Source organism: Lycorma delicatula, chromosome 1, assembly GCF_047948215.1.
Source record: "Lycorma delicatula isolate Av1 chromosome 1, ASM4794821v1, whole genome shotgun sequence".
Classification (NCBI taxonomy): domain Eukaryota; kingdom Metazoa; phylum Arthropoda; class Insecta; order Hemiptera; family Fulgoridae; genus Lycorma; species Lycorma delicatula.
In genome coordinates, this window is record NC_134455.1 from 206,041,661 (window position 1) to 206,055,094 (window position 13,434).

Below are 13,434 nucleotides of genomic sequence, written 5' to 3' on the forward strand. Positions count from 1 at the left end.
GATCATTTTACTTACAGTATTTTTGTTTAATACTTTTTTTTGTTTCTACTACATAAAAACAAAATTTTTAATGTATCATCAGACAGTAACTTACATACTTATTTTATAATGTTTGGTATTAACCATTCATTGTATACTCATTAAATATTGTCTGGTATACCAGTCAGCTAGATATGTTAGTGATATGAACAGTTCACGTAATTAATTGGTAAGTAATGGGAAATAAAACATTGAAAATATAACAAATTATGTAACTGAAAACAGGAAAAAACATGAACAAGAAGATTTTCATGATTTTAATATAATTTTTAAAAACTTTGATTAACAGAATATATAATAAAATAATGTGTGTAGCAATATTAAGATTTCTATGTTACCAGTGTGTAATAAATTTATATTATTCAAAAAATATAACAGCAACTGAATTGATGTTTATTCAACCGGACATGATTCTATCTAGAGATAATTAAAATGTACAAAAGCTCAAAATTGACAAATTTAAACTAATACATGATTAAAGTATATTACAATTGAAATTAATAAAAAGTGTTATATTTTAAATATGTAGAAAACAAATCAAAGATTTTTTTTGGAGAATTGTAAATGCATGGTGGCATAAATATAGTTATTATAAAGTAGAAGGTAAATTTAAAATCAGTTTTATATGGATTTAATGATAGATGATTTAGAAATAAAATTTCTGACAACAAAAGTAGTTTCAGTAAAAGGCTTGGTGCTAATTGTTTAGCTGATTATGTCATGTTTCAAAGGGACTGCCTTACAAGTTTAACAAAAGTTTCATGACATTTAATGAAATCCTGTCTAATCCAATCTATTTGTTCCTGCAAGTGGTAGAAGGTGATGCTATTTTGCTTTATTTGTCTAACTAAAACTTTGCACTACTGCTACTCCTATTAATCTGAACATTTTAGGTCATTTGAATACTAGTAACTCCTGATAATTATTTTTTTAAATTAAGCAAAGTAATTTTATTTTAAAATTATTTTTGTTTTAATTGAAAGGTTTATTTTCAGCGTAAAAGAAAACGATTTATCTTTTTGTAAACTTTTAATAACAGATAATCGTTATAACCAAGCATCCTAATAATAAGACATTACTTTGAATTCTACATTTATATATAGGACTAACTGTACACTGGTCTTTTAGAACTGTAGTTAATCCAGACTTGGTTATAGAACTCAAACGATAGCTAGATTCAGTTGACTCAGATAGGTCGGACCTGTTATATAAATTTCCTATGTTATAAAGAAAAAAATAATGAAGAAAAACACAACAATAACTCACCATCAATAACTATTAAAAGACAATGTTTAGTACAACATAAAGAAATAATTAAGGGGGAATAATTAGATTTTTTAAAATCACTTGTTACTCTCTAAATGTTTCATATCTGTACTGAATACCACAATTACATAATTTTTTTTCTGTTCTTTAAATTTTATTGGAAATAATTCAATACAGAAACCAGTGAAATGAAAATTTTGAATAATGAAACTACTAATGAAAATTGAGATGATAAAAATAAGTTCTGGTTCATCTTGATTTTCAGTGATCTAGTCTATGTTTGGACCTATTAATTTGGATTAGCTGGCATCTATGGTATGCGGTAATGGTGATTTTCTGTGGTAAAATTGTGAAATGTTTTAAACATCTTCATTCCTTCCTTTCTTCTTTCTGGCTAATTCACTTTTGTATAGTAGTTCAGTTAACAGTTTTGCCTCAGAATGACAGCCTGAGACAGCTCAAGATTAGTCGCTAAACTACATGACCTTACTTAGTTGCTTACACCTTGTTCTGAGGCCAAATGATCTTCAGTTAAATGAAATATATAAATTAAATATCCTTTAAAATAAAATATTTAAAAATTAATAATAAACACTTAAATAAACTCAGATTGTTTGAGAATTATGGTCATCCGTAAAAAAACAATTTGTCATTTTCTATTATAATAGAAAAATCTGAAATACACTCAATTTTTTTACAAAGTTGAATTTGACTTTTTGACAAATTGAAATTGGCTCATTTACTTTCTAATAATATTAATTATTACTATTTCCCAGAGGAAAAAAATTTACTGTGTCATATTCAGCGAACATTACAAAATATGTTGAATTTTAATCGAATAACTGAATTTTGTTATTAAAATTATATTGTATTTAAAAAAATAACAATAAAATAAAAAATAAAACAGTTTTTAAACTGACAGCGGTATCATGTTATTTAAGATAAAAAGTATAAATGTTGTATATATTTATGAAAATCCCAGACTGAATGTCTTCAGAAAGCTTCTGAAGAGGCTTCATTTAAATCAAACTCAGATAAGTTTTTCTAGTTTTTATCTTAAATAAAAGTTAAAGCACTCAGTTTAAAAACAATTTTATATTTTAATTATATTCAGTCAGATTTAATCTTAAAAATTAAATAACTAATTCTCACTGGTTTAATCTAGATTCAAACCTTTTATTTAAAGGCATTCTTTCCTTTGTGAACTGTCCTCCTGTTACAGACAAGACTGGTAAAAACATTAACGTTTTTGTAACAATACTTGTAACTATTTCATTAATAACTTCTGATACTTTTTCATAATTTTTTCTATATTGTTATAATTGAATTATTATTTATTGTAAAACAGGTTTTTACAATCATAGGTTAATAATTATTAATAAATCAATATATTTCAATTAAAATTTTTTTTTTTAAAAAGGAGATGAAGTCCGATTTTAACCAATGTGCTTTCCCCTTGTGAGATCCAAATATTTCATTAATTAAAATTTTATTTGGCTATAACACTGGAACCAGTGAAAATAAGTACCACTTATTATATATCGTTGAAAATTTCTCAATGAGAGCTTATTACTGCATTTAAGAAACAGTAAAAAACCCAAATATTTTTGATTTTGGACTTTTTTGGACACTTTTGGTCCAGTTGACTGCAATCAAACGGGGAGCTGCATAAGTAGATGTTAAACAGTCTTAAATCCAAAATTTCAAAATCCTACCGCTAATCGTTTTTGAGTTATGTACGTACAGACGTCACGCCGAAAGTGGTCAAAATGGTTTCAGCGATGGTCAAAATGGATATTTCTGTTGAAATCTAAGAATCGAGATTTTTCGCAATACTTCCTTTACTTCGTACAAGGAGGTAAAAAACAAGGAGAAGGCACATCGGTTCTATCTAATGCGGCTTCATTTCCTTTTTTTTTAACTTTTTTTTTTAATTTATTAATTATTTACCTCTGAATGTAAAAAAAATTACAACAAATAATAACAATAAAAAAAAGAAAAAATCAGAAGTTATTAGTGAAATAAAATTTCATGTACTTTTAAAAATGTGTATATGTAATTTAATAGTCGTACAAAGAAATCATGTGGTATCCACATCAGATCCAGATGTTTTTATACTGGCATTGTAGTTCTTTAACTTATCGGTAACTATAATAATTGTACAAATAATTGAATAATTCTACATTATGAATTTGAATGTTTATATTAAACAAATTTCATTAAATTCGTTACATTAAATATAAAATTATTCACTGATGTCATTATCTTTCAGTTTTAACATTCCAGTTGATGTGTGATCCATCATCAGTTTTAACCGAAGCTGCGATTAATCGATACGGCAATTACTTGAGTCTTGGATTCCTTTGGTAGGTTAGTTTTAGTAGCAGTGATTTGTGGTAGGTTATTAACCTTATTCTGGAGTAATATAATCTTTTTTCTTCAGTATCTAGACCGTTCGACTTTTGAACAACGTATCGAACGATTACCAGGCCACACTATTAATCAGAAATAATCTAATTCGTTCTGGAAATGAAAGCGGCTAGTATCTGTCGGAAGTGAATAACTGATAGGTTACAGCGAAGCGACAGTTGAAAGTAATAGGATTAGAAAAAAATATTTTAAAAACTCAAAGATCGAATATCGTGAAATACTTTTCAGCATTAAAGCAAAGCAATTGTTGAAGGCAGTAGTATTAATTAAGGCCATGGCGATTCGAACGTTGCTAAGAAAAGTTTTCAAAAACGGACAAAGGATATAAGTAAAAAAACTCCTAGGCAGATGCTTTCTATATTATCCAAAACAACCTAGAATATTGAAGATCAAACTGATCTCTGTAATCTCGAAAACTTGAAAGAAGATGTTTATATGAACCTTGCAACAAGTGAAAAATCTTTCATTCGGACAGTTAAAATAGCAAAATATAAATATGGTAGGAGTTTACCCACCTTGTTTAATGGACAGATCGGATAATAAAGATAACAGGCTGTTTCTTAAAGGGCAGATCGCATAAGAATATTTATCTGTTTCTTCGGGGAGAAAATGGTAAATCTTGTTTAGACAGCCAAAGAGTATAGCGTACACTATAGGCCAGTCCCTGAGGAAAATACATTAGAACCGTTGTTTAACAAGAAAGCGTAACTTTATTTTTACTGGATGCAACAATACCACTGTTACAGAAAAGGTCTGTTTTCTGTGTTCTAATATTTCAAGACAAATACAACGCAGAATGGTATTTACTGCTGCAAACAATTGTATCTACTTTTTTGGAAATATTCTGCACGGCTTGGTGGCTCTCGCCATTGCGATCCAAATGTAACTGTAATTTTAGGCAAACGCTAGAAACGGGAGTTCTGAACGATACTCTTGAGTCCATAACGAATTCGGAAGGATAAAACAGCCAGATATTCTTGAGTTAATAGTTTAAATGACAGCCTCCTCTTACACTTTTTGTAAACTTATTACGTTTCTATCCTGAAGTATTGTGTACTGTTTCAGAAATCAGTACACAAGTTGTGTGTGTGTGTGTGTGTGTGTGTGCTCGCGCGGGCGCGTGTGTGTATGCAGCACATGAAACGTGTGTTTGCAGCAGTGTGTTTTCATATATATATACTCGTACATATCCTCCGTATTAAGGGTTGTTAAATTGAAAAAAGAGTTGCTGAATTTGCATGTCTTTCCTTTTTATACGTAGATCGCTGAACAAAGGTTACGGGAAATTCTGCATTCGATTTGATTTCAATGTTGATCGGAAATTAATATTTGAATTTAGGTTAATTTTATTTTTTTATTAAGTAAAAATAAGATACTGAGTAAAAACAAAAGGAAGTAATTTATGTTAAATATTTCATTTCCGACTAAAATGTTATTATTTAAAGCGGAACTAGCTAAATGCGCATCTGAAATGAAAATAAAATAACTTAGCTTCTAGTAATTGACAGAATTTGTATCTATAAGAAATAAATTCATACAAAATGCAATTAATTGTAATTTTTATAAAATTTCTAGAAAACTTTTGGAAAGAAACCATAAATATTAGCATTAAATGGAATCTATTTAACTGATATTCACTTCCGTTCATTCTTTTTCTTTGTAGGAAACGATTTATTTAACCTATACACGTATTTATCTGAGCGTATTTTAATACGCCTAAATTCATTACCATTTTCCAACATTGTACTTTCTCTTTCCTTGTGTCATTAAAAAATCTATAATTACTGTTATTCATTTTTGTGTAAATATCTTGTGCAGCTGATTTCTCTTTCAACAAGTCAGCCACTGCCGTATTAAAAGAAAACAACTGCGCCACATTATTATGTGGTGTGGTTTATCTATTAGAAAGATAACAGTGACCTAATTTTACTTTCTGAGAAGCAAACTAATTTTATAACTTATACGTCATCCATCATATATTTAAACTTTTTTAAAATACACTCATTAATGTGTCAAGTAGATAATTTGAAAGTTCAGTTAACTTAAGGCAACTGGAATTTTAACTCGATTAAGTTTATAAAATGTATAATTCATCTTTCCTTGGCTTAAGAACAGTAACAAAAAAAAATAATAAGAATAACATAATTTATTTAAATAATAATATTTTATTAATGTAGCCATAATCAGGTGGTAGAATTAATATGAAATTAATAATAACATTAACGAAATAGAAATACATAGCAACAAATATTTTAATATACAGTTACATCTGAAGGGCTTACGATTATTACACCTATTTCGGGAGACAAAATTAAACATTCAAACTCATTTATGTTGGAATTAATATCAAAATGTTTGTCTATTCTAGTCAAAATATTCAAAATAAACTTAAAGATTTATTTTAACTTCGACATTGATTACTACATAAATTAAAATTATGTAACTAACGTAAATGCTTCAGATGTATTTTAATCTGAAGTTGACGTTATTGTTATTATTTTATCTTTTTCTCGTTTTCTTACAGCTAATAAACTGTAAGTTAAATTAAGATTACATTTAAACGCAATGCTTGATTTAAAGAGTAATAGTAGTAAAAGAACAGACTAATTTCTAACAAAATTACTGGCCAGTAAATAAAATGAACTCACAGATCAAATGATAGACGATTCTTAATCAAAATTATTATCCGAAAACTTATATTCTGAAACTTTTTCTTCTAGGAAATAAATGTAATAAAATAAGTTTTGCAAACATGGCACCGTTGGTAAAATATAATCTAATTTAAATATACTATTAAAATCAGCTTACCAATAGATCAGTTAATTCCCTCAAATGTTTTCGGTTATTCCGCCATGTTCAGGAGGACTGATCTTATAATAATTTAAAATTAAAATATAAAAATACATAAAATTCGCAAGATAAAATTGTTAGAATCATAACAGTTGATCTTCTTAAGTTAAAAATTGTAAATTTAAATTAAAATTAATTACGTCCGGTTTGTGAGACTGGTATCATAACAATTGTGACATTCTCATAAGCCGGACGTACTTATTTTTACTATTTTTTTTCTTTTTTCCTTTTTTTATAACCTCCGAGTCCACCGTTAGGTATTGCTTCAGAGGATGAGATGAATGATTTGTAGCGTGTGTAAAAGTACCATGCCTGCCCGGGATTCGAACTCGGGACCTCCGGATGAAAGGCCGAGACGCTAACACTCGTACTTTTACTTTAAATTTACAATTTTTAACTTATGACGATCAATTGTTATGATTCTAACAATTTTATCTTGTGAATTTTATATATTTTTATATTATAATTTTAAATTGTTATAAGATCAATCTTTCTGAAGATGGCGGAATAGCCAAAAACGTTTGAGGAATTCATTAATCTATTGATAAGCTGATTTTTATATTATATTTAAATTAAAGTAATAAAATAATTATAAGAAATGAAATAGTAAGAACAAATTTACACTGTTCAATAACTTTTTACAGCATGCAGAAAAATGACAGCTTTCTAGAATACAGTTTTATTTTAAGCATAAAATAAATCCAGAAAACTCGAATTTACAACAGATTGACATACGTACTTCTAAATACAAAATAGGAATTCATTGATTTAACAAAGAAATAAAATATAAAATAATCGATTTTCAATTAAAAAATAATTAATTAACCTTTTCATGTTTAAGTACTTAATCATTTATTATATTATTACTAATATATAATCAGGAGTACATATTATTATCTTGTTTACCTTGTTTAGTATACATAGATATTAGTACTTTTGAATACAAAGTAATATTTGAAAATTTTTGTTATTTAAGGGATAAAGTGAGTTTGAAAATTTAATTTTATGGATATTCATGAATGACTATAAAAATTTCCATAAATAATTTTTTTTAATTGCGGTAAAAAAGCTATCAGTTTTTATCAAGTGAAATGAACATATATAAACTATGTAAAATATATTATATTATTAAATTTTATCTATTTATTATCATACTATTTTTAATTTAAATTATTTTATTTATTTGTCATTTAAAAAATGCATGAAAAATAGATTTTTTCCTAAATATACAGCAATTTCTCGTCGAGAACGTCACATCAGAAAATACATAACTGTGTAAAGTTAAATAAAATAATTTTAGCTACAATTGATGAAAGGCGAGGGAAGCCCAAGTAAAACGTTATACTTGGATAATTCTGGGAATGTCGATCGTCGAAGACGCTCATAAATATCTGAGGCCTCCAACCTCACCCCCTTAAAACCCTCTGCTAATTAATGAATGTCCTCTCTTATAATTCATAACTGCTTCAAATATCTCAGAGAGAGAAAGTGAAATATTTTAGAAAACTAATACTGGTACCGGTATGATAATTATAAAAGAGTACTCTTTTAAGTTCTAGGTTATATTTGAATAAGTATTGCATCTAATGATTTCTTTTTCAAGTTTGAATTATTTCTACGGACTTACTTCCAATTCCTGTTTGATTAATGAGAGCCTGTGGTTACAATTAGCCACAGGATCCTGTTTTGGATTCTGTTTTAATTAGCCTAGTCTTACATACGCATTTTTTTTTTTTTATGAGAAAGTAATAAATTAGGGATTTCAAGTTTTTAAGTGTAAAAAAACATACTTTGTTCCAAACCCTGTTTTCTTTAAACCTGTGTGTGTTTAATCACACACTTCATGCCTTAACGCTTGCTGAAACGACGCATTACTCTTTAATTTTTATTCTCATTAACTATATTTTGTTTTTTTGTATTAATGCATTCCCACCTATCTGTAAGTAAATTTCATAAAGAAATTTAATTCATTGTTTATTCATTCGACCAAACCTATCGGAAAGAAACACCAAACCTACTGGTTAACTGTGGGTAAACTGTACTACTTGTACGGTAGGAAAGAATCTGAAGTTGCAGTTGTACTACTGTAGAAAAGAAAAGAGTCATTTAATTTGGAGATGGTAGATGACTGTTTGCCATACTGAATATAATAACAGCCCACATTAATGGAAAAAAGTAAGCTTTTCAACTGATCTATACAAAACCGTGCGGGAAGAGAACGTTTTTTTTTTAAATCTTTACAGAATCTTGATTTAAATTTCGTTTTATCTGTAGTTTTTTTCTTTGTTTTAATAAAATAAATGATTGAGCGAAATAAATAAATAAAATGAGAAGCGAGTGAAAGTATAGTTACAATCACTAAAAATTAAAACTGTGTTTATGAAAATTATTACAAAACCCGTGGAATGGAAATAACCTATTGTAATGTATAATGGAAATGGAAGAAAAACAGTTGCTCTTATAATAAAACAAAAGAATCACTGCTATATCATTTAAACTTAAATTTGTTTTCACAGTTTAATAAATTTATTATTCGTGGGTTTTTATCAGTTATTTATGTACGGTTTGTTTTAGAATAAATGTCATTACAAAACGCTTAAAACGATTTAATTGAAATCTTTGTTATATAAGCAACAAAATTTGCTAAATTAAAAAAAAAAACAGATTGGAGAAATGGGTGTCTTCAAAGGCAACCAGTTTTTAATTCTCTGAACAGAATTTATTGACTTTACCTCTGCCCTTCCCTTCCTATTCAGATTCTATTAATGTACTAACATAACGATGTAATACAATTAGAGCCTAAATCGTACACAAATTCAGTAGTTATTTTCTTTTAAAAATGATGTCGCTAATTAATAAAAACAATATATATATTTATTGTAACGACCCGATTTCATGAATTTTTTCTCTTTCATTTTCCGTCAAAATATGTATATGAAAGCTAAACACTTTTTAATTATGTGTCCTATTATGTGTTTACTTAAATTCACAAATGAGGAAAAACTATTTTCACTTGGTTTTATCAGATTTCCTTCGATTGGTTCTGTTGGTTTCATAGAATTTACTAAAAGGTTGTAAGGAATTCAGCTTTAATAATAGACACCTAGAAGAAACGATACTTACATTTTTAGTAAGATACTTAAGAGATACTAAGAGACTTAATAGTAGATACTTACATTTTTATTATATAAATTTGAAGGGGAGAGTAAGTATTTTGAAATTAATAATTTACAAATCATTCTTATTACAAATGAAAATTATTTTTCTAGTAAATACAAATATTTAAAAAAAAAATATTTGAGTTCAAATGTCAACGGTAATTAATAAAATAATTTTCAACAATCCCTTTAAACTGATACAATTAAAAAATATACAGTTAGTAACAACAGTATATCTTATTGTTCTGCTAAATAATTAAATAATTTTTTTAAAATAAATATTCAATTTTTAGAAAATTTTGCTAAGAAAATCCAAAAATAATACAATTCTAAGTCATAATTTTCAATTAATATTAAATAAACAGATATAATATATACATGGTTTTTACCATTATTCTAAATGTCGATTGCCCAGTCGATTGTAATCAAAAAGGGAGGTGCACAACTAGATATTACAACAGTCCTAAATACAAAATTTCAATATTCTACGGCTAATCGTTTGCTGTTTACAATCAGAGGTTAATAATTATTAATAAATCAATATATTTAAATTAAAAGGAAAGTTTAAAAAAAATATATGAAGTCGAATTCGAACCGATGTGCCATTCCCTTGTAAGATCCAAATATTTCATTAATTAAAATGTTGGCTATAACTCTGGAATCAATGAAAATAAGTAACACTTATGATATACATCGTTGAAAATCTAAAAAAAAAAACGAGAGCTATTATTGCAGTTAAGAAAAAGTGAAAAATGTTTGGGTTTTGGGGTTTTTTGGCTATTTTTTGCTCAGTCGATTGCAATGAAAAGAGGGAGGTGCACAACTAGATGTTACAACACTTCTAAATACAAAATTTCAACTTTCTACGGTTAATCGTTTTTGAGTTATGCGAGATACATACGTAGATACAGACGTCACGCCAAAACTAGTCATGGATTCAGGGATGGTCAAAATGAATATTTCCGTTGAAATCTGGAAACCGAAATTTTTCGCCATTACAATACTTCCTTTACTTTGTACAAGGCAGTAAAGAATGGTGGCGATTCAAATTTAATGACCCATTTTACCAGACATGGAGTCCGTGTGATAACCCTGCTTTATTATTCTTTTAATTGGAAAGGCTTTTCTTAAAACTGGAATTTTTTAGCAAGACGGTAGAAATCATTCTTCAAATTATATAATGTAGGTTTGGATTTATTGCAATCTACGTAATGCAAGATGGAATATAGTGTACTTTAGTTTTTTTTTTTTTATTTATTACTTCTGAAAATAAAAATTGTTGAAAAAACTATCTTTTAAAGTATTAACTTTTTTAAACAAACTATTCTTAAGTACGAAAGTCTATGCTGTGTGATATTGCATTCTAACTTTAGAAGTACATTGTAAATATACAAAAATTTTATTTAGATAACATTCAGCAGAAAGAAATACACCGCTAAATTACGTACGTATAACGAAATAAATTGCAGGATACGACTAAATGATTTTAATACGATGTCAATGTCAAAAATTACATAATGACAAAGTAAAATTCACCTCACAGAATTTGATAAACATTATACATTTTTTATGAATATATGAAAATATAATTATTTCCAAAAAACCGATGCACAACGGATTAAATACGTCTTGATAAAATTAAATTAGATTCTTTTTAGAGTGAAAATTTTGATTAAACTAAATCCTAAAACTCTTTCCAGCGGTTTTTTCGTTTAAAAAACAATTTTTTTACGAACAATAATCAAAGAAAATACATTGTAGAAAAAAAATCGCATAATAAAGTTAATCTAACTTACAAAATGTCAATTGAAAAACAAATATATTAATAATTTAATATAAAGTTTATCCTGCAAATAATAAAATAATATTAATTACAGACAAAGGAAAGAATACTTTAACCGGTAAATTACGCTAGTCATAAAATTAAAAAAATATCAGGAATAGAAATAAATTTTAAGTAGTGCGTTTAATTTGTAACACATTAAAACAGGATTGTTCTTCACCGAGATTAAGTATAATGATACATGTTTTTCCGAATAATACTTGCTCTTATATATGAGAATCGATCAGAATGTTACGTAATATATTAAAATGTACGCACCAAATTTTGTTAACTTTATCTATTTATTTTCTTTCTTTAAATGTCAGCTGGACATAAAATTTGCGCAAATTAAGGATTTCGACAAAGCTCATTAAAATATAATATTAGTTACTTACTACACATTAGAATAATACTCCGTTGTACATCAGTAGATAAATATTGAATGAGAATATTATCTTCTTCAAAATTAATTTCATTAAATATTTAAATTTAAATCAAACAAAATTACTGTAAGTAAAAATAATAATAATAGTTACAACTTTTTTTTCTCAGTAATTTAATTTAAAAATTAAATTAACCTAACGATTTATGAGTAGACCCTAAACCTACGATCTAAACATCACTTATTAAATCCTTATATCCCGTAAATTCCAAAAAATCAAATAAAATTAAATGATCTCAGATTTGGCTAAAGAAAATATTTTAAAATTTATACTTCAAAAATTAAGCTAGACTTTATTTATATAAGGACGACACAAAAAAAAAAAGAAGACTATCACAATTTTTCTATCTAGCAGTACTCTTCATCGCTTAATAGTCAAATTACATTTTAATACGTACATAAATTATTATTAAACGAGAATATGTATCGTTAATTTTTATTAATGAACAATTAATTTTTATTGATGGAAGTCTCGAACACGATATTACGCACAAACGCACATAATACACCGAGTCTGATGTCAGTTTCCTACGGAACTGACAACTCGACAATGAGCGTCAGCTTTAGCCACAAGCTGTAGGCTGAAGGACATCACACTTCCACAAGTAACAACAACAGACCGCAAGCTGATATCTAAATCTAAAACAGGGCACAACGCGACAGGGGGCAGAGGGGAGATAACTTATCGCGTTAGAGCTTTTACATGTCCTGTATAACTATACTTCGATAGAACCTATTGTATCTACTTCCATTCTTGAAGTTTCACCGTCTTGTTGTACGGTTATATTTTTCTGTATGTTTTCACTGCGGTATATCTACTACTGAAACAAATACAAATCACGATACGTTACAGGAACTGGTGCGCTTCCAAACTATTTCATTACACTATTTGATCCCTTGAGAATGAAAATCGAATACCATCTAAATAAGAAATCCAGACAAAATAAGAATCTTTTACAGTACATTCTTCTTTGAATATGAATTGAACTTTAAAACTTTAAAAAATTGAAAAATACACAAATCTTTTATATAAATATAGAAAAATACACAAATCTTTTATATAAATATACATAAAATACTAATTTATATTCATATAAAAAACTATTAACCGGTTAATAATTTATATAACACGATAATTACATAAATACAATAATAACGATTACATTGTTAATTATATAACTCGATTGGATGATCTATGAATGTCGTCAATGGACTTCAGTAACAATAAATTTACGGTAGCTGAAAGTTATATGAAATTGTAGCTTTTGATTATGCGGAAAGCGAAAACTTATGCCTTGGATTGTAGAGCATAATGTGAGATTGGTCTCCTTCAGACGAAATAAAGATAATTTTAATAATAACATTACACGGTAATTCGCTTTAGCATACACACACACACACACATGTATATATATATATATATAATA

The 13,434-nt window shown here is 27.3% G+C and overlaps 1 protein-coding gene across 3 annotated transcripts in view; it reads right to left on the reverse strand.

Moving 5' to 3' along the window:
- Nucleotides 1–13,434, reverse strand: part of unc-13 — a 915,368-nt gene that overhangs the window by 853,275 nt on the left and 48,659 nt on the right. The window lies entirely within an intron of this gene.